Source organism: Nicotiana tabacum, chromosome 12 (assembly GCF_000715075.1).
Source record: "Nicotiana tabacum cultivar K326 chromosome 12, ASM71507v2, whole genome shotgun sequence".
Classification (NCBI taxonomy): domain Eukaryota; kingdom Viridiplantae; phylum Streptophyta; class Magnoliopsida; order Solanales; family Solanaceae; genus Nicotiana; species Nicotiana tabacum.
The window spans coordinates 23,984,542-24,008,960 of record NC_134091.1 but is presented as its reverse complement, the minus strand read 5'-3'; the positions used below and the strand labels follow the sequence as shown (position 1 = coordinate 24,008,960).

Genomic DNA, 24,419 nt, shown 5'->3' with positions numbered 1-24,419 from the left:
GATAATTCGGGGTTTTGACCAAGAGGGCCCGAGGTTGACTTTTGTTGACTTTTTGAGAAAAGTATAATGATCTTAGTTTTATCTATTGTAATTGATTTCCCTAGCGTTGTTTGATGATATTAAGTCGATTTTGGTTAGATTAGATTGATTTGGAGCCAGATTTTAGAGGAAAGGCCCCTGTTTCTCTTTGATTTGATTGCGGAGCGAGGTAAGTATTGGGTCTAACTTTGATTTGAGGGGATTAAAAACCCTTGAACTATATGTTATGTGAATTATGTGTGTAACGGAGTATATACGAGGTGACAGGTGTATATAAGCCGTCAAAATAGTTGTTTCCATGCTTTCCCGTATTTTATGAATTATCTTATTTCATGTCTTAACTGTTACATGCTTTAATTGCTTTTTAGGTCATAACTTGTTACTTGTCATTAATTGTTCTTGTATTGAAATGTTCGTTCCTTCCATAACTCCATGATTAATTGCTACTTGCCTGAATTGTCTTACTTATACACTTTAACTATCATATATTTGGCTTGTCTTGTTGCTTTCGTATTAATTGTAGTATTCCTTGATTTGGTAAGGGGTTTCTTTATTGCTTTGCTTTCATATTCTTAATCGTAGAGATTCTTGTGAATTGAGTTGTTGGATTGATTACATTTGTTGAATTTGTTTATGGATCGGGTTGCGCGCCGCAACGGTTGTGATATGGTGGAATAAGGGAGGATTTAATATTGATGTAGTGGGATCGGGTTGCGCGCTGCAACTGATTTTATATGCGATTCTTGATATTGATATGGTAAAATAAGGGAGGATTATATATTGTACGGTGGGATCGGGTTGCGCGCCGCAACAGATTGTGTGTGTTGTATTTATTATTGTTGTTGTGTTGATTTCCGGTGTTGTTACATGAAATTATGAGATAGGTTATTCATGGTTCTCTGATACAATGATTGGGTCCTTTTTCATAAGTTTACTACCTTATTCTTCATGTTTTCCTTTCCTATTATTATTATTATATTGCGTGCAGGTTATTACAAGTAACCCGCCTTAGCCTCGTCACTATTTCAAAGAGGTTAGGCTCGGCACTTACAGAGTACATGGGGTCGGTTGTACTCATACTACACTATGCACTTCTTATGCAGAATTTGGAGTCGGTCCCAGCGACGATCAGTAGATTGCTCGGATCCGGTACTTGACGGAGACTTGTGATGCAACTACACGGTGTTCGCAGCCCTGAAGTCCCCCTTTACATTACTCTAGCTATTTATTTCATTTCAGATAGCTATGCTTTCATTCAGTCTATTATTTGTAGTACTCTAGTCGCTCGTGCACTTGTGATACCAGTTCTGGGAATTTATCTAGATATCGTCATTATTTTTGCTAATTCTTTATTTCAGCTTATTGGGCTTCATTTAATTTGAATTGTTAAAAATGGCTAATAACTCTATCTAACGTTGGCTTGCCTAACAAGTAAAATATTAGCCACAATTACGGTCCCGAGGGTGGGAATTCCGGGTCATGACAAGTTGGTATCAGAGTACTAGATTGCCTAGGTCTCACAAGTCACGAGAAACCTTAGTAGAGTCTGGAGAATCGGTACGGAGACGTCTATACTTATCTTCCAAAGGCTATAGAATTTAGGAAAAAATTCACTTCTTTCCTTCTCTATCGTGCAATTTTATTCTATCATTGATGATTGAACCATTTTATTCTTGTTCTCTTGCAGATGGCGAGAGCACGCACAACATCTGTAGCCGGACAGAAGCCGGATCCCCCAATGGCAGCTACTACCAGGGGAAGAGAGCGAGGCCGAGGTCAAGCTAGAGGCTGAGGCAGAGGCAGAGCTCAGCCTAGAGCTCGAGCAACATCACCCGTAGTGGAGCCTCAAATTGATCATGAGGAGGAGGTTCCAACTCAAACCGTACCCGCCAGACCAGCTCAGATCCCGGAGGGGTTCATATCAACTCTAGTACTTCTGGACGTTCTAGTCCGCTTGGTGGGCCTTATGGGAAATGTGGCCCAGACTGATGCATTCCCGGTGGCACCGGCTATCACTCAGGATAGGGGAGGAGCACACACTCCCGCTACTCATACCCCTAAGCAGGTGGCTCCCTTATATCAGACTCCAGTAGCCCCGTCAGTTGGGGTGGTTCAGCCGGTCGTCACGGCACAGGCCGGTAATAGACCCGCTATGTCTTCTGAGTAGGGGTGGGCGTTCTGTATTTTGGTTCGGTATTTAGGAATTATGGTTCGGTATTTCAATATTCGATTTATCAATTGTGTATAGCAAATACCGTACCAATGTAGTTCGATATTTCTTGTTTGGTTCGGTACGATTTCGGTACTGTTTCGATTTATCAATTTGCATAACAAATTTGCATGATAAAGGTCTATAAGATAATAAGAAATGCAACAGCAATCATGCATTAAAGAGTGATGTACAGCTTTACTAGAGCATTTCTTGTAGCTGCCTTATTTGCATATAAGACTGAGGCAGCCAAGATTATTGAAAATTTTGAAAGAGAAGTATTTGGCCATTACATCCATTGAACAATAAAATATAAAATAGACCAAATTTTAATAGAGAAAATATATGAAACGAAAGGGTAAAAACAAAAAAGAGTTGGATGGAAAAGCACGATAATTTCTTAGGTAGGAACATATTCCCTATTGCTTAACTTTTTTTTTAATTTCAACTCTGGCTTATCTAGTTTTCCTTCTTTGAGAAACAAATGTTCTATTAATAGATTCCAGAGGCACTTTCATGCCATAGAATCAGTAAAGATGCAAGCAACAAAGTCTAATAGTGGACCGTAATTTCTGCACTTCTGTTGTGAGCTCAAAATTGTACACACAATGGTTATGAGCTTTGGCTAATGCCGATTTTCCATGACAAGTGTTGGAATCCTACAAAGTGCATGCCTTTTCAGAACTATGGCTTGTTCAACCAAATCAGATTATAATTCTCCTGACGATAACATGCAAATTAAGCTTAATAGCATATTACTCTAGCGCTAAGAAAACGGATGACACAGAAATAAAAGAAGTGGGGCATATAAATACTGGCACATCTCTCAAGATTAGGGCACCTGGCCGGTACCATTGCTTAATTAAAACTAGACTACACATTGTATTTGACATATGCTATATAACATTTAGTAAAAGAAATTGGTATTTCGGTTAAACTGAAATACCGAAATACCAATATCCTAATACCGAGGATCGTACCGAAGTATCGAACTTTTGAAAAATACTGTACCGAATTAATTTGGTACGGTACAATTTTTTAATTTTTCAGATTTTAAACCCACCCCTACTTCTGAGGCCTTCTTGAGGTTGGATAAGTTTACCAAGCTCTTTCCTGTTCATTTCAGCGGTGCATATTCTGAGGACCCATAGGATTACCTGGATCGTTGTCACGAGGCGTTGCGCAATATGGGTATTGTTGAGACCAATGGGGTCGACTTTGCAGTGTTTCAGCTGACTGGTTCTGCAAAGAGATGGTGGAGAGATTATGTATTGACTAGACCACCTGGTTCGCCTGCACCTACGTGTGATCAGTTTTCACAGCTATTTCTAGAGAAGTTCATCCATGTCACTCTGAGAGGATTACCACAGGCAGTTTGAGCAACTTCAGCAGGGTAGTATGACCATTACCCAGTACGAGACTTGATTTGTGGACCTAGCTCGCCATGCCATTATCTTGCTCCCTACTGAGAGGGAGAGAGTGAGGAGATTTATTGATGGGCTCACTTTCAGTATTAGGCTAGAGATGGCCGAGGAGACTGGAGATGATATTTCTTTCTAGAGGGCCGTAGATATTGCTAGACAGATCGAGATGGTTCGTGGTCAGGAGAGGGGGCCGGTGTCTGCTAAGAGTCATAGTCATTCCGGTAGTTTCAGTGGCGCCTCATCTGGAGGTAGGGGTACTTTTGGTAGAGGCCATCCTCCCAAGCCATTTCAGTCAGCGCTTCAAGTATCTCACAGTGCTTTAAGGAGTCGTGGTCTTTATGTATCTCATCTGGGGCAAACAGCTTACAGTGCACCATCAGCTCCAATTAGTGCGCCTCTGATCCAGATCTATGCCCGTGGTTATCCAGCCTGTTTGGGTTAGCTTCAGCAGCCACAACACCAGGATGGGTGTTTTGAGTATGGAGGTACTAGTCACATCAGGAGGTTCTGTGTGAGATTGTTGAGCGGCATGCCACAACAGAGTTCTCGTGCCATGATCCTGGTACCAAATGCTCCACCGCCTACTCAGCCAGCTAAAGAAAGGGGGCAGGCAGCCAGAGGTGGAGGTCTGGCTATTATAGGTGGAGGTCAGGCCATTAGAGGTGGAGTTCAGCCAGCTAGAGACCATCCCAGAGACGTAGGTCATAGTGGTGGGGGCCAGCCTCAATTTTATGCTTTCCCGACTAGACCTAAGTCAGAGTCATTTGACGTCGTTATCACGGGTATTGTTCTAGTTTGCGATAGAGATGCTTCAGTTCTATTTAGTCTGGGCTCTACTTATTCCTACGTGTCATCCTATTTTGCTTCATATCTGGTTGTGCCTCATGATTCTTTGAGTACGTTTGTGTATGTGTTCACACCTGTGGGAGATTCTATTAATATAGATCATGTATATCGTTCGTGTGCGATTATTATTGTGAGTCTTGAGACTCGTGTAGATCTCCTACTTCTTGATATGGTAGACTTTAATATTATTTTGGGCATGGATTAGTTGTCACCGTATCATGTTATATTGTATTGTCATGCCAAGACAGTGACTTTAGCCTTGCCGAGGTTACCTCTATTAGAGTGGAGATGGACTCTTGGTCATTCTACCAGCATGGTTATTTCTTATGTCAAGGCTCAACGTATGGTCGAGAAGGGGTGTCTAACTTATTTGGCCTATATTCGGGATTCTAGTGCGGAGGTTCCTTCCATAGATTCAGTACCTGTTGTACGTGAGTTTCTAGAGGTGTTTCCTGTAGATCTGTCGGGGATGCCACCCGACAGAGATATTGACTTCTGTATTAATTTAGCTCCAGGCACTCAGTCCATTTCTATTCCACCATACCGTATGGCCCCGCCGGAGTTGAAGGAATTGAAGGAGCAGTTGTAAGATTTACTTGATAAAGAATTCATTAGACCTAGTGTCTCACCCTGGGGTAAGCCCGTATTGTTCGTGAAGAATAAAAATGGATCGATGAGGATATGTATAGACTATCAACAGTTGAAAAAAGTCACTATCAAGACCAACTATTCGTTGCCGAGGATTGATGACTTACTTGATCAGCTTCAGGGTGCCAAGGTATTTTCGAAGATCGATTTGAGGTATGGATACCATCAGTTGAAGATTAGGCATTTGATGTCCCTAAGATGGCTTTTCGGACTCGGTATGGGCAATATGAGTTCCTAATGATGTCATTTGGGTTGACAAGTGCCCCAGCAGCATTTATGAGTTTGATGAACCCTGTATACAAGCCCTATTTGGATTCTTTATTGATCGTATTCATTGATGATATCTTGATCTACTCTTGAAATCGAGAGGAGCATGAGCAACATCTTCGGATTGTACTTAGGACTCTGAGAGATATATGCCAAGTTTTCAAAGTGTGAGTTTTAGTTGGACTCAATCGCCTTTTTGGGACATGTTGTATCTGCAGAGAGCATCAAAGTGGATCTAAGAAGATTGAGGTAGTTCAAAACTGGCCTAGACCTACTTCAGCTACAAAGATTCGGAGCTTCCTTGGTTTGGCGGTTTATTATCGCCAGTTCCCGGAGGAATTTTCATCCATAGAGTAAGCACCTAATTTTTTACCATACTTGTGATTTTTCAACACTTTTTAGTATGTAAATAATTTTAAGTTTAATCTACATATTTTAACCTTAACTTCATTTTTCGTAGGTTTATTTAAGAAAATTAAAAATCACAAAAATTATATGTTCTTGATTTTAAAATATTTAGCTAGTATTTTTATTTTACACTCTTAAAAAAAATATATTAATTAAAACAAGTGTCAATAAGTCATTTCCATGTGGCAAGAATCTTCCTTATCTTTTGTAACAAACTCACATACTTTCTCTCAAAAAATGCACATGTCCATGTCACCAATTAATCTCTGTACCTAGACCTATATATTTTTCACTCACCCAACACACAAAAGGGAGATAGATCTGAAAATAGAGAGAAGGGGGAGGGGGAAAAACAGAGACAAAAAGAAAGAGAGATAGACGGAACAGACCCCTCTTCTACAGAGAACCCTAGCGCCGCCCCTATCTCACTCTCATTCTTTCACTCCCACACCCTCCTCTCATCACACACGCGAAAAGGCACTCAATATAGGCTAGAAACAAAACTTTCAAAAGCTCAGAATTCTTAAAGTGCTATTTGAAGTTTCGAAAAAAAGGAAATTAGCTAAAAAATACATAGAAAAGCTTCAACAAAGGATTGAGATCGGAAATTAAAAAAAAACAGTAATGAAAGGGAATTTCAAAATAATTCTATCTCCTACTGTTCACTCTGCATCTCCTGGGCTATCAACACCTCGAGAGTTGTTGTGGGTTTTTTGAGCTTTTCCGATCTTAGTCGTCGGTTCGAGTTCTTGTCGCAGTTCGACTTGCCGTTTCTGAAATTTTAAAGCTCCGGTGGAACTTCTAATATTATTGAAGAGAATTGTTCAATAAAAGGTTCGTTTCTTAGTTTTTTTTATTTTTCTTTTTGGATATTGATTCATATAATGTTTCGCTGTATTTTTTTTTTCTTTCCGAATTTTCTTCTTTGTTATCTATTAATTTTGGTTGATGTTTGTCTTATGCGTATTGGTGTACTGCTTTCATTTGGTTAATTATAAAGGTTATAATGGTTACCGTTTCATCTTTCTTTATGTCGGCTATTTTCTTTCATTGATTTGGATTATGTGTGAGAATATCTCTACTTGCTTTTTTTTTTAGTTCAGAATGTATAATGTTTTGAGTCTTCCAATTTTGATTAGAATTTTTATTGCTCATTTGTGAAAGATTTAATGGCAGTAGGTTGTGTTTTAGTTTGTGCTATAACAAATTGAGTTATGGGTTTTAGCTTAATTATTCATAGGTTGTTCGGAAAATATTTGAGAAAGCCATAGGATTTGTTTGAGAATTAATTTGGGCATGTGAGGTTTTAATTTGATGTAATAGACCTAATGGTTTATTTTTGTTTGGTCCAATTTAATAAGGGTAAAATTGTTGTTAACTTACTTATTAAGGATGTGTTGAACTCATATACCTTTCCACAATAATACTTTATCATAAATCACGATCTCAAAACAATCTCAAATGTAGTAATTAATCATGAACATCGTAGCTTGCTTTAGACGCAAATAATAAATCATCGTGACCATGGGTACGGTTCCCGTGGCATGGTCACGATACGTAAATCCCAATTCGAGTGTGCGTTTCACGTGAATCGATCAGAACTTCAAACAATAATAATAAAAGTAAACATGTTGTAAATCGCGGGTGCATTTCATGTGGTGCGGTTTGCAATGTGTATCAAAACGACAAGTGTACGACATCGTGACTTGTTCCAGAAATAAATTTCATAAATATTAAAAGCGATATAAAAGCGGTAATGCACAAAAGGTTTCAAATATGTATAAATCAGATAACTAGGCCAATTATTACTAGTTAAGCGACCGTGCTAAAACCACGGAACTCGGGAGTGCCTCACACCTTCTCCCGGGTTAACAGAATTCCTTACCCGGTCTTCTGTATTCGCGGACCATAAATAGAGTCAAACTTCCTCGATTTGGGATTTAAAATAAACCGGTGACTTGGGACACCATAAATTATTCCAAGTGGCGACTCTGATAAATAAATAATCCCATTTCGATTAATGTCACTTAATTTGGAAAAATTCCCTTATCCCATATCCTCTTCGGTAAAAAGGAGGTGTGACACATAGCAGTCCCATTGACTAGATTGACCCAAAAGGGGTGCTCCATTTAGGTGGTCGGATGAGTGTGAGTTGAGCTTTCAGAAGCTCAAGACTGCTTTGACTATAGCGCCAGTGTTGGTGTTGCCCACAGGTTTAGGATCCTACATGGTGTATTGTGATGCATTGCGTATTGGGATCGATGCAATATTGATGCAGGATGGCAGGTGATTCTATACATGTCACGGTAGTTCAAGTTTCATGAGAAGAATTATCTTGTTCATGACTTAGAGTTAGCATCCATTGTTCTTGCACTAAAGATTTGGAGGCACTATCTTTATCGCGTGTCGTGTGAGGTATTCACGGATCATTGGAGTCTACAGTATTTGTTCAAGCTAAAGGATCTCAACTTGAGGAAAAGGAGGTGGTTAGAGCTGTTGAAAGATTATGATATCACCATTTTGTATCATACCGGGAAGGTCAATGTGGTGGCCGATGCCTTGAGTAGAAAGGTTATGAGTATGGGTAACCTGACGTTTATTCCAGTTGGAGAGAGGCCGCTAGTATTAGATGTTCAGGCTTTGGCCAATCAATTCGTGAGGTTAGATATTTCAGAGCCCAGTTATGTTCTAGCTTGCACGGTCTCTCGGTCTTCTTTATATGAACACATCAGAGAGTGTCAGTATGATGACCCCCATTTGCTTGTTCTTAAGGACATGGTATGGCACGGTACTGCAAAGCAGGTTAATATTAGATATGATGGGGTGTTGAAGATGCAGGGTCGGATTTGTGTGCCTAATGTGGATGGGCTTCATGAGTTGATTCTTGAGGAGGCCCATAGTTCCCGGTATTCCATTCATCTGCGTGCCGCAAGGATGTATCAAGACTTGCGGCAGCATTATTGGTAGAGGAGAATGAAGAAGTATATAGTTGCATATGTGGCTTGGTGTCTGAATTGTAAGCAAGTAAAGTACGAGCATCAGAGGCCTGATGGTTTGCTTCAGAGGCTAGAGATCCCCGAGTGGAAGTAGAAGCATTAGGGTTGTTCAAAATCAAACCATAACTGTTAACCGAATCGATGGTTTATTAGCTTATTGGTATCGGATTATCGGGATAATGGATGGCGAACGGATTGAGATTTTATAATTAACGGCTTAACAGTTTGGGGGCGGATTACTCAATTTTTTTATCGGATAAATCGTTAACCCGTTAAGAATTTTTATATTTACACTTTTACCTTTATTGAGTATTCAAAAAATTTGTTCCAGAGTAATAGATCCCACAGTATACTATGTACATGTTGGATATGAGAACAACATATACATTAAAACAGAGAAAGTGCAGCAAGATGCTATGATAAAAAAAAATAGCCAATGAGAAGTGATAATTAAGGTTGCTGCTTCATTTGGGTGCAGTGATTGAGATAGTCTCATATCCAACATGTACATAATATACTATGGGATTTATTGTCATGTGCACATAAAATGCCTCGAATATACATTAGAAAAACATATGACCGAGTTGTGAAGCTAGAGCAGCAAGATACTATGATAAAAAATTTATTTGGTTTAGCCAATAAACCGTCCGATAACCTTCCGATAATCGTTAATCTGATACCAATCCGCCCGTTATCTTATTGGATGGTTAGCGTATCACTATATTTATAATCCGATAAGCCGAACTGTTAAGCGTAATTATCTGCTCGATAAGAACCCCTAGGGAGCATATTACCATGGATTTTATTGTTGGGCTCCCACAGACTTAGAAGAAGTTTGACGCAGTATGGGTCATTGTGGATAAGTTGACCAAGTCGGCACATTTTATTCCAGTGGCAATTACCATTCTTCATAGCGGTTGGCTGAGATCTATAACCGCGAGATCGTACGTCTTCACGGTGTGCCCATGTCTATCATTTATGATTGAGGTACGCAGTTCACTTTGCATTTCTGGAGGGTCGTACATCGTGAGTTAGGAACACGGGTTAAGTTGAGTACAATATTTTACCCCCAGACGGATGGACAGTCTAAGCGCACCATTCAGATATTGGAAGATATGCTTCGCACTTCCTTTATGGATTTCGGGGGTTCTTGGGATCAGTTCTTGCCACTTGCGGAGTTTGCCTACAACAACATCTACAAGTTGAGTATTCATACGGATCCCTATGAGGCATTGTACTGGAGGCGGTGCCGTTCGCCAGTTGATTGGTTTGAGCCGGGAAAAGCTCAGTTGTTGGGTATCAATTTGGTTCAGTATGCCTTGGAAAAGGTCAAAATGATTCAGGATCGACTTCGCACAGCTCAGTCTAGGTAGAAGAGTTACACCGACCGTAGAGTTCGTGATGTTGCATTCATGGTTGGGAAGAGGGTATTTCTTCGGGTTTTCCCCATGAAGGGTGTGATGAGTTTCGAAAAGAAGGGCAAGTTGAGCCCTAGTTATATCTCACCTTTTGAGATTCTTGAGTGAGTGGGTGAGGTGGCCTACAAGCTTGCATTGCCACCAAGTTTATCAGTAGTCCATCCGGTGTTCCATAAGTGCATGCTCTGAAAGTATCACGGTGATACGTCCCATATGTTAGATTTCAGTTCAGTCTAGTTGGACAAGGATTTGACTTATGGGGAGGAGCCGGTGGCTATTCTAGTCCGACAAGTCCGAAAGTTGAGGTCTAAGAGTTATCCTTCAGTTGAAGTATAGTGGAGAGGTCAGCCGATCGATACAACCACGTGGGAGTCCGAGTTTGACATGCGGAGTAGATATTCACAATTTTTCACCAATCCAGGTACCTTTCTATGTTCGTTTGAAGACGAACGTTTGTTTAGAGGTGGAGAATGTGATGACCCGATAGGTCATTTATAGTTTTTGCCTTCATTTCTATGCTCCGATACTTTGATTAGCTCCATTTTACGTATCTCGATTTGCGTGCGTAGTCTATGTCTTATTTCAGAAAATTTTTATGTGAAAATTTTAAAAAAATGCGAATTTTAACCTTTAAAATGATTTGAGTTGACTACGGTCAACATTTTGCATAAACGGACCCAGATCAGTATTTTGACGGTCCCGGTGGGTCTGCATCGTGATTTGGGACTTAGTCATATGCCCAAAATTTAATTCGGAAGTCCCTAACTTGTTTTGAATCATTTTACCGAAATCTAGCATTTTTGAAAGTTCAAGAATTTCAAGGTTTAACAGGTTCAGATTTTGATGTTAAAATTTGGAATAGTTCCGTATTGCTATTTGACACTCAAAATTTGGTGCAAAACGAAGTTGATTTGACGTGATTTGGAAGTCCGGTGGTAAATTTGCATGTTCTTGAGTTTCTTTGAAAATATCATTCATTTTGATGTTTGATCCATAGCTCTAGGTGGTATTTTGTGTTTTGATCGTGCGAGCGAGTTCGTATGATGTTTTTGAACTTGTGTGCATGTTCAGTTTGGAGCTCGAGGGGCTTGGGTGAGTTTCGAACGCATAGCGGAGTGTTTGATAGAGTTAGGAGTCTGCCGGTGTTTTTTGCACATGCTTAAGTTCTCGCATTTGCGATAGTAGGATGAGCTATGTCAGGTTCGCATCTGCGAAAAAATTGTTATAATTTGCGATGGCGTTCTGGAGGAGCTGGTTTGCATTTGTGATCAAAGTGGTCGCACTTGCGGAATGTCCCACGTTCGTATTTGCGAACAAAGTATCATATTTCCAATGCCAACAGAGGTGTGGGGAGTTCTCTTTTGCGAGGACTTATTCGCATTTGCAGGGTTTGCATTTGTGAACCCCAGGTCGCATTTGCGATATCTGCGCCTCGACAAAAAGATGAGAAAACGGGACTTAGCTCATTTCTCACATTTTCTCAACCCTAAACACCCAAGAGGTAATTTTTCCAAGAGATGTTCTTCCTAAATTCATTGGTAAGTGACTTTAATCTATTCCTTTTCAATTACTCATTACATTCCAAATGTTTTCAATATTAAATCTAGGGTTTTCATGGTAGAAATTAGGGATCTGGGTAGAATTGGGATTTTTGTAAAATTGAGATTTAGACCTCAAATTGAGGTCGGATTTCAAACCTAATCACATAATCACGCATGGGGGTGAATGGGTAATTGGGTTTTGGTCCGAATCTCGGGTTTTGCACGAAGCGAGCCCGGGGTTAACTTTTGTTGACTTTTTGGGAAAAGGGTAAAGATCTTTGTTTTATCTATTGTAAGTGATTTCTCTAGCGTTGTTTGATGATATTAAGTTGATTTTGGTTAGATTCGATTGGTTTGGAGGCGAATTTTAGAGGAAAGGCCCCGGTTTCGCTTTGATTTGATTGCAAAGCGAGGTAAGCATTGGGTCTAACTTTGATTTGAGGGAATTAGGAACCCTTGAACTATATGTTATGTGAATTGTGTGTGTAACAGTGTATATGCGAGGTGACAGGTATATATATGCCGTCAAAAAAGTTATTTCCATGCTTTCCTGTATTTTATGAATTTTCTTATTCTATGCCTTAACTGTTACATGCTTTAATTGCTTTCTATGCCATAACTTGTTACTTGTCATTAATTGTTCTTGTATTGAAATGTTCGTTCCTTCTATGACTCTATGATTAATTTCTACTTGCCTTAATTGTCTTACTTGTACACTTTAACTATCATATATTTGGCTTGTCTTGTTGCTTTCGTATTAATTGTAGTATTTCTTGATTTAGTACGGGGTTTCTTTACTACTTTGCTTTCATATTCTTTAATCGTAGAGATTCTTGTGAATTGAGTTGTTGAATTGATTACATTTGTTGAATTTGTTTATGGATCGGGTTGCACGCCGTAATGATTGTGATATGGTAGAATAAGGGAGGATTTTATATGTGATTTGATATGGTGAAATATGGGAGGATTATGATATTAATTATGATGATATTGTGGATAGGGTTGCGCGCCGCAACATATTTTATATGTGATTCTTGATATTGATATGGTACAATAAGGGAAGATTGCGTATTGTACGGTAGGATCGGATTGCGCGCCGCAACGGATTGTGTGTGTTGTATTCATTGTTGTTGTTGTGTTGATTTTTGGTGTTGTTACATGAAATTATGAGATCGGTTATTCTGGGTTCTCTGATACAAGGATTGCGCCCTTTTTCATAAGTTAATTATCTTATTCTTCCTATTTTCCTTACCTTTTTATTATTATTATACAGCATGCAGGTTCTTGTAAGTGACCCTCCTTAGCCTCGTCACTACTTCGTCGAGGTTAGGCTCGGCACTTACAGAGTACATGGGGTCAGTTGTACTCATACTACACTCTGCACTTCTTGTGCAGATTTTAGAGTCGGTCACATCGGTGGTCAGCAGATTGCTTGGATATGGTGCTTGACGGAGACTTGAGATACAACTGTACGGTGTTCGCAAGCCTGAAGTCCCCTTCTACATTATTCTAGCAATTTATTTCATTGCAGATAGTTATGCTTTTATTTAGACTGTTATTTGTAATACTCTAGTCACTCGTGCACTTGTGACACCAGTTTTGATATTGTATCTCGATATCGCTGTTATTTTAGCTTATTCACTCTATTTCAATTTATTTCATCTTATTGGGTTTCATTTAATTTGAATTGTTAAAAATGGCTAATAACTCTTTCTAACATTGGCTTGCCTATAAAATGTTAGGCGCCATCATGGTCCCGTGAGAATTCGGGGTCGTGACACTTTTCCCCTATAAAAGCCTAACTTTTTTCACTTCTTCCACTTTTCAATTCTAGAATTTACCATCGAACATTCTACCGGATTTTAACTTCTCCAGATCTTCATACATTGTTCATTGAGCCTTCATATCTTCAACTTCATCTTCATACGTCTTCTTTGAGCCTTCAACTCAGACCTTTATACCATATTTAAATCTTCATATTTTTTTCAAATCTATATTTTCCATATTACAATGGCAAAAACTTCTAAGTCAGTGCCTTAGCAGTGTTACACCCCATATTTTTGTACGTGAGAGTACATCATAAGTTAATTGATGTAAGCTCAGAAATGAGATCATCTTTGAAAGTACATAAAGTAAGTTAATCATGTTACCTTGGAGGTTACAAATCTTTAAGATCGTGGATAACAACTACCAAGAGGGTTGAAAGGCTTAGGAACTAAGCAAATTGAAGAAAATAAGTTTTGTCGAATGTCGACAAGTTGGGAATGTTATAACATGTACTTTTGGGGTGATAGTAGGGCTTTTAACATGATAATGATGTTATGTTATGAGTTATTTTATTCGTATAATAGTCGTATGTTGCATTTTGAAGTCAAAAGAGTTTTGGAACAAAAGTTGGCAAAGGTCATCACAAGTTACATTCATAATGTGTTGAATATTAGGTCAAATGTAGCAGCGATTTTCTCCTAATATACTTGGAATTATAGGATGATCCACATATAAAATTTAAGATCTACGAGTCCAGTTTCTAACGCATTAAACCGTTCATCGATATGATATCGGAGTGGAGAGATATTTACAGTTTCGCGAGACTGAGTAGACTGCATAGGTGACAATTAGGTGGGTCACTAAAGCTTTTTCAGCAATACCTTTCATATGTTATATGAGGTCTTTTTGAGACATATTATATACAAAATTTAAGTTCTTGTTATTTAGTTTCCAACGCTTGTAAATGTTCGTTCATACGACATACAGATAAAACAATATAAGCGTTGGAAGAAGGGTCAATGCTAGAGTGCCAAGTAGCACATTTTTGACTTTTCAAAAATAAAAGGATATTTATATCCCTTATGTCATATCTTTCTTAATTTTTCTAGATACCGCGACCAAATAAGACCCATAAATGTACCCTTAAGCTCTCTATAAGGGTTTCAAAGAAGATTAACAACCCGAGTACGAAATCAAGAAGCGATAATATTAGAACGATCCCTATGACGTATCGCTATATCACCTCTCTTTTACTTTGTAGTTTGAGTTTTGGAAGGTATTTAATAGTTAATAAAATTCCTACTTTATGTATTTAAGATATTAAATGTCAAATAAGGTTGATAAATTCATTTCCTAATAGTTATAACTCATGGAACGGTGATCGAAAGTCGTGAGTTCGAGTTATTCGACTTGTAATGGACTGTTTTATGGGTTGTTTCGTGTTATTTTTGGGTTGTCTATTTTTCTACTATTAATGTCGTTTTAGGGGATAAATGGTGTGGAGAAACACCGCATAATGGCAAAATAGCGAATTGGTCGTTCTTTGTAACATTTTCGGGGTGTTTGATACTACTATAGTTGTCGTTTTGGGAATGAAGTGATTGGGGTGTGTTGGGCTATTATAAGCTAAATATAACATGTATTTTGACTTGAATCCACTGTAGGAGGTAATTATATTGTGTTCTTGCATTTGCTTAAGGTTATCTTGATGTTGATTAAGTTAAATGGATGGGCTAGACATGAACTAGTGAATAAAGTAGCTAACTGAGGATAGTTGGAGTTGTGGATAGTTTTCTTTGTTATATATATATATGGTATAAGGCTGGAATAATTGATGAATGATTTTATTATCATGTTAATGATGTTGTTAAGTTAAATTAAGAAGTCTATAAGGGGTGATATGGGGTATACATGTTTCAATCAGAGCTTGCCACTCGTCGTGAAGTAGTTGTGACTTGTTGTTGTTATATGGTGTCTTGTTATTGATAATTATATATTTCTGGATTGCTCTGGTCATTGTTGTTGGTATATAGTATTGGAGGAGGTTCTTGTTACATGGGAGATGCTGCCCAAATTCACATAAACGAGCAACTAGTTTAAGTTGCGGACTTAGCCTTTACTCAACACTGATTTTGAATCTCTTTATGCTATGGTAGATTGAGTTGAGTTGTTTGAAAATTTTCTTGGAAGGTATTAAGGACTCAATGGAGTTAAGTCATGCTAAGTCTATCCCTTCTTTCCTTTTGGTATGATCTATATGATGCAACCAAACGAGCAAGCACACAACTTTCACAAATGATTCTATTTTTAGAAGTAATAGGGGTGCCTATGTTCTTGATTCCCCATGTGTCCTATTATTCTATCGTCTCTTCATGGGTCTCAGAAAATACGTAAGTTGATAAAGTGTATTTCATGATATTAACCGAAGGCATATTGATCTCATGACATTCTGAGAGATCTTATTGACTTACTTCATTATGCATTGCATTCATTTATACATGTATATTGACCCATGACCAGATGGCATTATATACGCGTATATATGTATATAGGGTATGGGGAAAGGTTATAACATTATATATGCACCACCACCTGATCAGTTGGTCTACGTTGATGATTTCGCCCACAGAGGCCGAGATGATATGATGAGATTCCCTTAGAGGCTTAATGATGTTATGTACGCATATACCTATGCATGATGTGATATTTATATGCATATGCATGACATTATAAATGTTTCATGATTCACAAAGCTATTCAGACTTACAGGTTGAGTTCGGTACTCCATGTTTCTTGCATGTCTTTTATATACTGCTTTCATGCCTTGCATACTCGGTACTTTATTTGTACTGACGTTCCTTTTGCCTGGGGATACTGTGTTTCATGCTCGCAGGTCCCGATAGACAGGTTGAGAGTCCTCCTAGTAGGCTATAAGCTCAGCGGAAGGTGTTGGTGAACTCCACTTGCTCTGAAGTTGCTTATTTGGTCAGTATGATTTGGACATGTATTAATTAGTATGGCGAGACCCTGTCCCAGCCTTTATGATATTTATGTACTCTTAGAGGCTTGTAGACAGATTTCATGTTTATGGATTCTTGTATGGCCTTGTCGGCCTATGTTTTTGAGTATACAAATAATCATGTCGGCCTTATAGGCCCGTATGTCACATGTATAAGTTTCTATATCATGTTGGGTCGTACTATCTAGTATTCCCTTATGTTTTATTCTAGTTATCTCATGACATCACTTCTGGCCCATTTACCCATGTTGGTATGATAAGAAAAATACATTACGTTGGTGCTCGGTTAGGTAAAGCAATGGGGTCCCATCGCGGCCCATCGGATTGGGTCGTGACAAGCAGGCTGCCCCTTCATCTTCCCACCCGCTCGCAAATGCCAAGGTGGATGTTCCCGAGGTAGCTCAAGAGCCCCCCATGAAGAGCTTCATACACGGGTGTTGCTTTATCGGGAACGACTTCAAGGTCAAGAAGGCATCTAGCCAACAAGACCAAGGTGAGGGAGCATGGATATATATATGCTTCATCATAAAAGAAACCTTACCTGTAGTTCGAGCAGACTATAAATAGAAGGGTAAGGACGTGGTCATTCCCGGGCCCAATGATGATATTACTACTCACGTGAAGGGGTATTTGAGTGTTCACACTTACCCCTTCACGCTCGCCCTGGTGGACCCCATAGTCCTTGATTTATGCAAAAAGTACAAAGTATGCCTTGGGAAAATCCACCCTCGATCTTCTTACGCCATTTTGTGAATAACACCGAAGCTCCTCGGTTCACCCTCGATCACCTACTCCACCTGTACAGTCCCCAAATCATTCGAGAGGGGACTGATCAATCTCATTGGTCAAGGAAGAAAGGCTCCTTTCTCGAGCATCGCGAGGACCGAGACCGAGGCTGGCAGGGAAGGTTCTTTTGGTCATAAACCGAAGACCCGATTCCCCCTGAATTTCTACCATTCCCCGAAGAGTGGAACACATCCCGTAAGTATTGTCTTTCTTGGGTATTTCTTTCTTTTTACTCTTTCTCTCATTGCCTTTATTTGTGGTCATGCAGTTGTTGCCCAAGTTCCTGATGCGACCCCCCCCCCACCCACCCCAAGGAGTGGATCGAGGGGATCTTTAAGTAGATGTTGTACTCCAAGCGCTCATGGCGCAAACTTTCAAAGGGAAAATGGGAGGATCGTTCTCATGGTGAGGTTATTCCCTGAATAGCTATCACTACGCTCTCAAATTAGATAGTGCTGACCTTTTCTCTTTTCTTATAGGTCTACCTAAGACCACCGAAATTAGGTCGTTGGGTGAGGATGAGGATCCGTTCTTTCCTGATGAGCCCTCTATTTCGGGACAGCTCGGGGCTTTCGCGAAGGAAGAGAATAAGAGAAAGTGAAAGTCCTTGGGTTCCTTGGACCCCGAGGTAAAGAGGAAAAAGAAAGCGGCCACCTAGGCCCGGAAGCCCAAGAAGAGCACCAAGTCCAGGGTACCGAAACCTGACTCTTTCTACCGACTCATGGACGAGTCCGAAGAAGATGACCTCTTCGTCGCTCATGGGTTGACCCTTTATGAAAGGGAGTAGACGAAGATCGAGAAAGAGGACCATGAGGCATATCCCCCTCTAACTCGAGAACCTGAGGGGAAGATGGAGGTTGCGGCCTCCCAGGAAGCCGCTCTTGTTCCAAAGGAGGTGACCGGTGTCATTGACATTGTGGAGACGCCTTTTTATGCTGAGTCCATGCTCGAAGAGGCCCAAGCAGGCAAAGAAAATTCAAGTGAGGGAGCGTAGGGTCTAGATGATGTCCCCAACACGCTTTTCGACAGCATGGACATGGACGCACTGGAGGAATTTTTCGGGCTTGGTCACCTAGAGGTCCCGAAGAAGGACATGCCCTCGACAGCTGGCGGACCGAGTTCAAGCCCAAAACTAGTTAAGTAATTTCTTGCTCCAAGCGTGGACCCAGAGCGCAAGAGAATGGTCGTTCTCACAATCCCGAAGGATGTCCGGGTCTTGTCTTCTCCAGTGTGCTTAGCCAACTACCTCCAATGCCTGGTGACCGAGGAGTACCAGGCAAAGATGAATGAGGTGGGCATGTCAAGTCTCTTCAACGAGGTGCAGCAAGCGCTGAACCGAGTAAGGCGTTAACCTTTTTGTACCCCTTTATGAATCCCACTTACGTTTTTGGTGTCCCGTACTAATTTCATTATTTCAAAGGCTTCAGTGCTTCATCATGAAAGCTTCCTTCGGTACCGCTTGGAGATTAGCCAGCTCGAGTTCGAACTCAAAGAGCAGGTCCGGAAGAAGGACATGCACAGGGCTCTTAGTGAGCAACAAGACGAGGCTCTTAAAGACCTCCCGATTCTCCAGGTCGAGATGGAAAAAGCTCAAAATGAGGCCTCAACCCTGAAGCAGGAACACGATGACCTGGTTGAGAAGGTAAAGATTTTTGAAGCTAAAAACGAGCAGTTAGTCGTGGTGACTATTAACATGCCTTCGCAGGTCCAACATAGGATAGACCTGATCGACCAGTTGAGGCTGAGATGGACGAGGTCAAGGCCACGACCGAAGTGTGGAAGGGCAAGATGGACTTGCTGGCTTCAGAGAAGGAAGCTGCAAAGGCAGAGCTGGTATCAGTCGAGAACCAACTTCGGGTGGAAAAGGATAAAGCCGATAAGTGGTCTCGGCTAAATGATCATATCCGAGCACAGCTGAACTCGGCCGTCACGGAGTGAGATGCTCTCAGAAAAGAATATGCGGCATTAAGTTCCAAATTGAATACAACATCTGCTGATGCCGAGGATGTGGTGGCCCAGTACAATGCGATGTGGAGGCAACCGAGACCCGCTTAAAGACGAAGACTGAATACACAAAGCGGCTCTCCCGGAGAGAGACCCTCAAAGAGATCCATGCTTGAGGTTTTGACCTATCGGACGAGATTGAAGAAGCTAGGAGGCTCGAGGCCAAGGTAAAGGAGCTCTACGAGCCTAAGGGTCTCGAAGGCTCTGAGGGTTCCGATGGCTCTGAGGATTGCGATTGTTCTGGCAATGAGTCTGGCCTCGGCGAAGGCCAGGCGTAGATGCCTTAGTATTTTTCCAATTTATCTTTCCGTATGTATTTTTTTTTATTTATTTTGAGGTCGTTCTATCGGGTCTTTGTAAATATATTTTGGAATATATATGAAAAAATTCCTTTTCTTTTCCAACGTCTTCTTGCAATTTCTATTTGTGTATTGTTTTTGATGCCTTAACATAAAATCAGATGTAGTTATGGGCATTCATTTTTTAGAGGTTCGAATGAAGCCCTACTTCGATGCAACTTTGTTTGCTTGTGGCTTCGAACCCTTGGTGAGCCGGAGGTTTTCAAGATGCTTAAGTGTTTTTAGACAATGTTTTTGTCGAGGGTCACCTTTTAGTAGGTTTTGAATTTTCATAAGGGCCTTACTTTTTGGTTACAGACTTCAGACGTCTCCGATCCATTTTTAGGGTGTTCGTAGCCTTTTATATTTGGGCATCGCCTAATAGGTTTGGTGCCTTCGAAATTCGGTAGCCTGGGTCATTTAAATTTTCATCGGGCCACAATCCCCGAGTAGGGGTAGCCCATGGTCTTGATAGTCCCTGAGTAGGGGTAGCCCGTAGCCTTTTAGGATCCGGGATCAAAGAAGCAAAAATGCGTAGTAACAAAGTGTAAGGGAAGTGGAAATTTCTTTCATTTCCTAGTATGCAAGGTACACGATCGAAAGCGCATAAAAACTTGTGCCTTGGCTAGAGTGGACTATGTGGTCACGGTTGATATGACCGTTTGTCCCTTACAATGAATCCTAACCACCAAGCCTTAGCTTTTAGCACATAAATAAATTTTCATTTTCCCTTGCTAAAGACCCTAATCCGAGGATAATTGCCCCGAGTATTCGAGGTCGAACTCGTGACGGCTCAGATACTTTTGGTCTGAAGAAAATAATCATTGACTATGGTCTGAAACCAGTCTTCAAATCTAAGTTAACACATTTTATATTGCCTCATTAAAAATATTGCCAAAAAACCACTTCGAGACAAAACCGGCTCAAGGGAAAAAGAGTGTAACACGCCCTTTCAGACTTAATAGCCACATCTATCCATGCTCGATTACCTGCATACGTTAGCATGATTTATAACATGATTAAAAAGTAATTGAGTTCGTACCTTAGCAGTAGTACCGCTTTAAGTGTGTCACGTTCCTGTTGTTCGGTAGTTCTATGTCATTTCCTACTTTGAGTTTATACGAATCTTTGTCGGTTATTCTGACAACTCGATATGGTCCTTCTCAGTTTGGTCCCATCTTCCTTTCGTTCGGGTTCCTGGTGTAATATTACTTTCCTCAACACCAAGTCCCTGACTTAAAAGTGATGGAGGCTGGTTCTTTGGTTGTAATACCTTTCTATTCGTTATTTCTAGGCGGCCAACCGGACCAGGGTGTCCTCCTGCCTTTCATCCAATAGTTCCAGGCTCATTATCATGGCCTCTCCGTTTGGCTCTTCGGTCGCATACTGGAACCTGAGGCTCGGCTCTCCTACCTCGACTGGTATTAAGGCTTCGGCTCTGTAGACCAAGGAAAACGGGGTAACCCCGATGCTAGATTTGGAAGTTGTACGGTATTCCCACAGGACTTCGAGCAAGATCTCCTTCCATTTCCCTTTCACACCGGTCAACCTCTTTTTCAAGTTTTAAAGTATGGTCTTGTTTGTTGATTCTACCTACTCGTTCTCACTAGGGTGATAAGGCGTTGATAGTATCTTCTTGATTGTGATCTTCGAAAACTTTATTCACCTTGATGCCGACGAATTGCTTTGCATTGTCGCAAACGATCTCGGCCGATATCCCAAATCGACATATTATGTGGTCCCATATGAAGTCAATGACTTCTTTCTCCCGGAACTTTTCAAATGCTTGAGCCTCGACCCATTTGAAAAAATAATCGGTCATAACTAGTATGAATTGAACTTTACCGGGTGCCCATGGCAGGGGACCGACGATGTCCATTCCCCACTTCATAAATGGCCACGGGGACAAAACCGAGTGGAGCATTTCTCCCGGTTAATGGATCATAGGGGCGTGCCTCTGTCAATCACCATAGTTCCATACGAAGTCCTTCGCATCTTTTTCCATTTTGGTCCAGTAATAGCCGGCCTTAATTAGTATTCTAATCAAAGATTCTGCCCCCGAATTCTTCCCACAAGTGCCTTCATGAACTTCTCTCATGGCGTAGTCGGTCTCTCCCGGTCCCAAGCATCGGGCTAGCAGGCTGTTGAAGGTTCTCCTGAACAATGCTCCTTTGACCAAGCTAAATCTGGCAGCCTTGGTATGCAAGGCTCTCGACTCTTTGGGATCCGAAGGCAATTTTACGGTCTTCAAGTAGTCTATGTATTTGTTCATATAATGCTAAGGTAAACTTGTTGAGTTTACTTCAGCGTGGCCTTCTTCTATCACTGACTTCATTAGTTGCATTATTGTCCCAAACCAAACTTGTCAGCATCGACCAACGATCCCAAGTTAGCTAGTGCATCGGCTTCATTGTTCTAATCTCGAGGTATGTGTTGTAGGGTCCATTCCCTCAATTGATGCAGGGTTACCTGCAATTTGTCCAAGTTCCTTCGCATTCGTTCTTCATTTACTTGGAACGTCTCCTTAACTTGAATTACCACAAGGAGGAAGTCGCACTTACCTTCAATCACCTCGGCCCCAAGGCTTTTATCCAATTCTAGACCTGCAATCATGGCCTCATACTCGGCCTCATTGTTAGTTAATTTCACCATTTTAATAGATTTCCTAATTACGTTTCTCATAGGAAGTTTCAATACGATACCGAGCCCGGACCCTTTTGCCTTCGAGGCACCGTCCGTGAAAAGGGCTCAAATTCCTAAAGTGATCCCCGAGTTTAACAGTAATTCCCTTTCGACTTCGGGTATTAAGGCCGACGTAATCTGTAAAAATCTGAGATTTTACGGTAGTTCAGAGTCGATACTTGATATCATACCCTTTAATTTCCACTGCCCATTTGGCCAACCGGTCCGAGATCTTGGGCTTGTGCATGATATTCCTTAGTGGGTAAGAGGTAACGACACATATGGGGTAGCATTGAAAGTATGGCTTTAGCTTCCTGGAGACGCTTAGCAAAGTGAGCGCCAACTTTTCCAGGTGAGGATACCTTGATTTGACGTCGCCTAGAGTTATACTGACATAGTAAATAGGGAATTGTGTACCTTCTTCCTCTAGAACTAAGACTCCACTTACCGCCACCTCGGAAACCGCCAAGTAGAGGTACATTTGTTCGTTTACCTTCGGAGTGTGAAATAGGGGCGAACTTGATAAGTACCGTTTGAGTTCTTCCAAAGCTTGTTGGCATTCTGGGGTCCAGGAAAAGTTATTCTTCTTCTTTAACTGTGAGAAGAATTGATGGCTTTGTCTGAGGACCTCGAGTTGAACCAGCCTAGGGAAGCTATACGCCTGGTCAGACTTTGAACGGACTTGACGTTGTCCACCATTGTGATGTCCTCTATGGATTTGATTTTGTCAGGGTTGATCTCGATCCCTCGATTGGATACCATGAACCCGAGTAATTTTCTCGATCCGACCCGAATGCGCACTTCTCTGAATTCAGCTGCATATTGTATTTATTCAGTATGTCGAAGGTCTCCTAAAAATGTTTGAAATGGTCCTCTGCTCGCAGGAATTTGACTAACATATCGTCAATATAAACTTCCATTGATTTTCCTATTTGTTCTTCGAACATCCGATTTACTAGGCATTGATAGGTGGAACCAACGTTCTTTAACCCAAACAGAATTACATTATAGTAGTAGGTGCTAAATTTAGTGATGAAAGAAGTCTTTTCCTAATCGCCCGGGTCCATACGAATTTGGTTATACCCAGAATAAGCATTGAGAAAGCTTAGTATCCCATGCCCAACCGTTGTATCGATCATCCGATCGATGTTATGCATAGGGAAAGAATCCTTAGGGCATGCCTTGTTTAGATCTTTGTAATCTACACACATTCTTAGCTTATTCCCTTTATTAGGCACTACCACTATGTTAGCTAACCAGTCCGGGTATTTAACTTCCCAGATGGACCCTATTTTAAGGAGTTTGGATACCTCGTCCTTGATGAATATGTGCTTGACCTCGGACTATGGCCTCCTCTTCTGCTTAACCAGATGGAACTTTGTGTCCAAACTCAGCTTATGGGTGGTTATCTTCGGTGAGATCCCTGTCATATCAAGATAGGACCAAGTGAAACAATTTATGTTAACTTTAAGAAAATCAATGAGTTTTTTCCTGAGCTCAGGGGTTAACCTCGTGCTTAGGTATGCCTTTCGATCCGGTTGATGTTCGATTAATATGACTTGCTCTAACTCTTCAGCTGTCGATTTGGTGGCGTCAGTGTTATCAGGAGCTATGAACGATCTCGGAACTCCGTAATCATCCTTCTCATTTCCTTCTCGTTCCTATGATTCGGCCGAGACCGACATCAGTGATTGCTATTTAGTTTTTTCCTTTCTGTTCAGCTCTGTGTTCTTTGATGTCGAAACCGCGGGCACCTGGATTACCTTATCAAATGCGAGCATCTTCTTTGCGATCGGCTGCTCTTCGTAGACCGTCTTAACTCCTCTCGGTGTAGGTAATTTCAACACTTGGTGCAAGGTCAAAGGTACCACCCTCAACTTGTGAACCTACGGCCTTCCGAATAGAGCGTTATACCTCATATCCCCTTCGATCACGTAGAACTTTGTCTCTTGGATCGTCCCGGCGGTGTTCACCGGCAGGGTTATCTCCCCTTTAGTGGTTTCCCATGCCATGTTAAATACGTTCAA

General features: G+C 40.9%; 1 long non-coding RNA gene across 1 annotated transcript; it reads left to right on the top strand.

Annotated features, from left to right (window-relative positions):
- Window positions 1–6,036: 6,036 nt before the first annotated feature.
- Window positions 6,037–13,448, top strand: LOC107818544 (uncharacterized). The gene is made up of 2 exons (XR_001655451.2): window positions 6,037–6,675; window positions 13,070–13,448. It is a non-coding gene; the product is annotated as an uncharacterized LOC107818544 (long non-coding RNA).
- The last annotated feature ends 10,971 nt before the right edge of the window (window positions 13,449–24,419 follow it).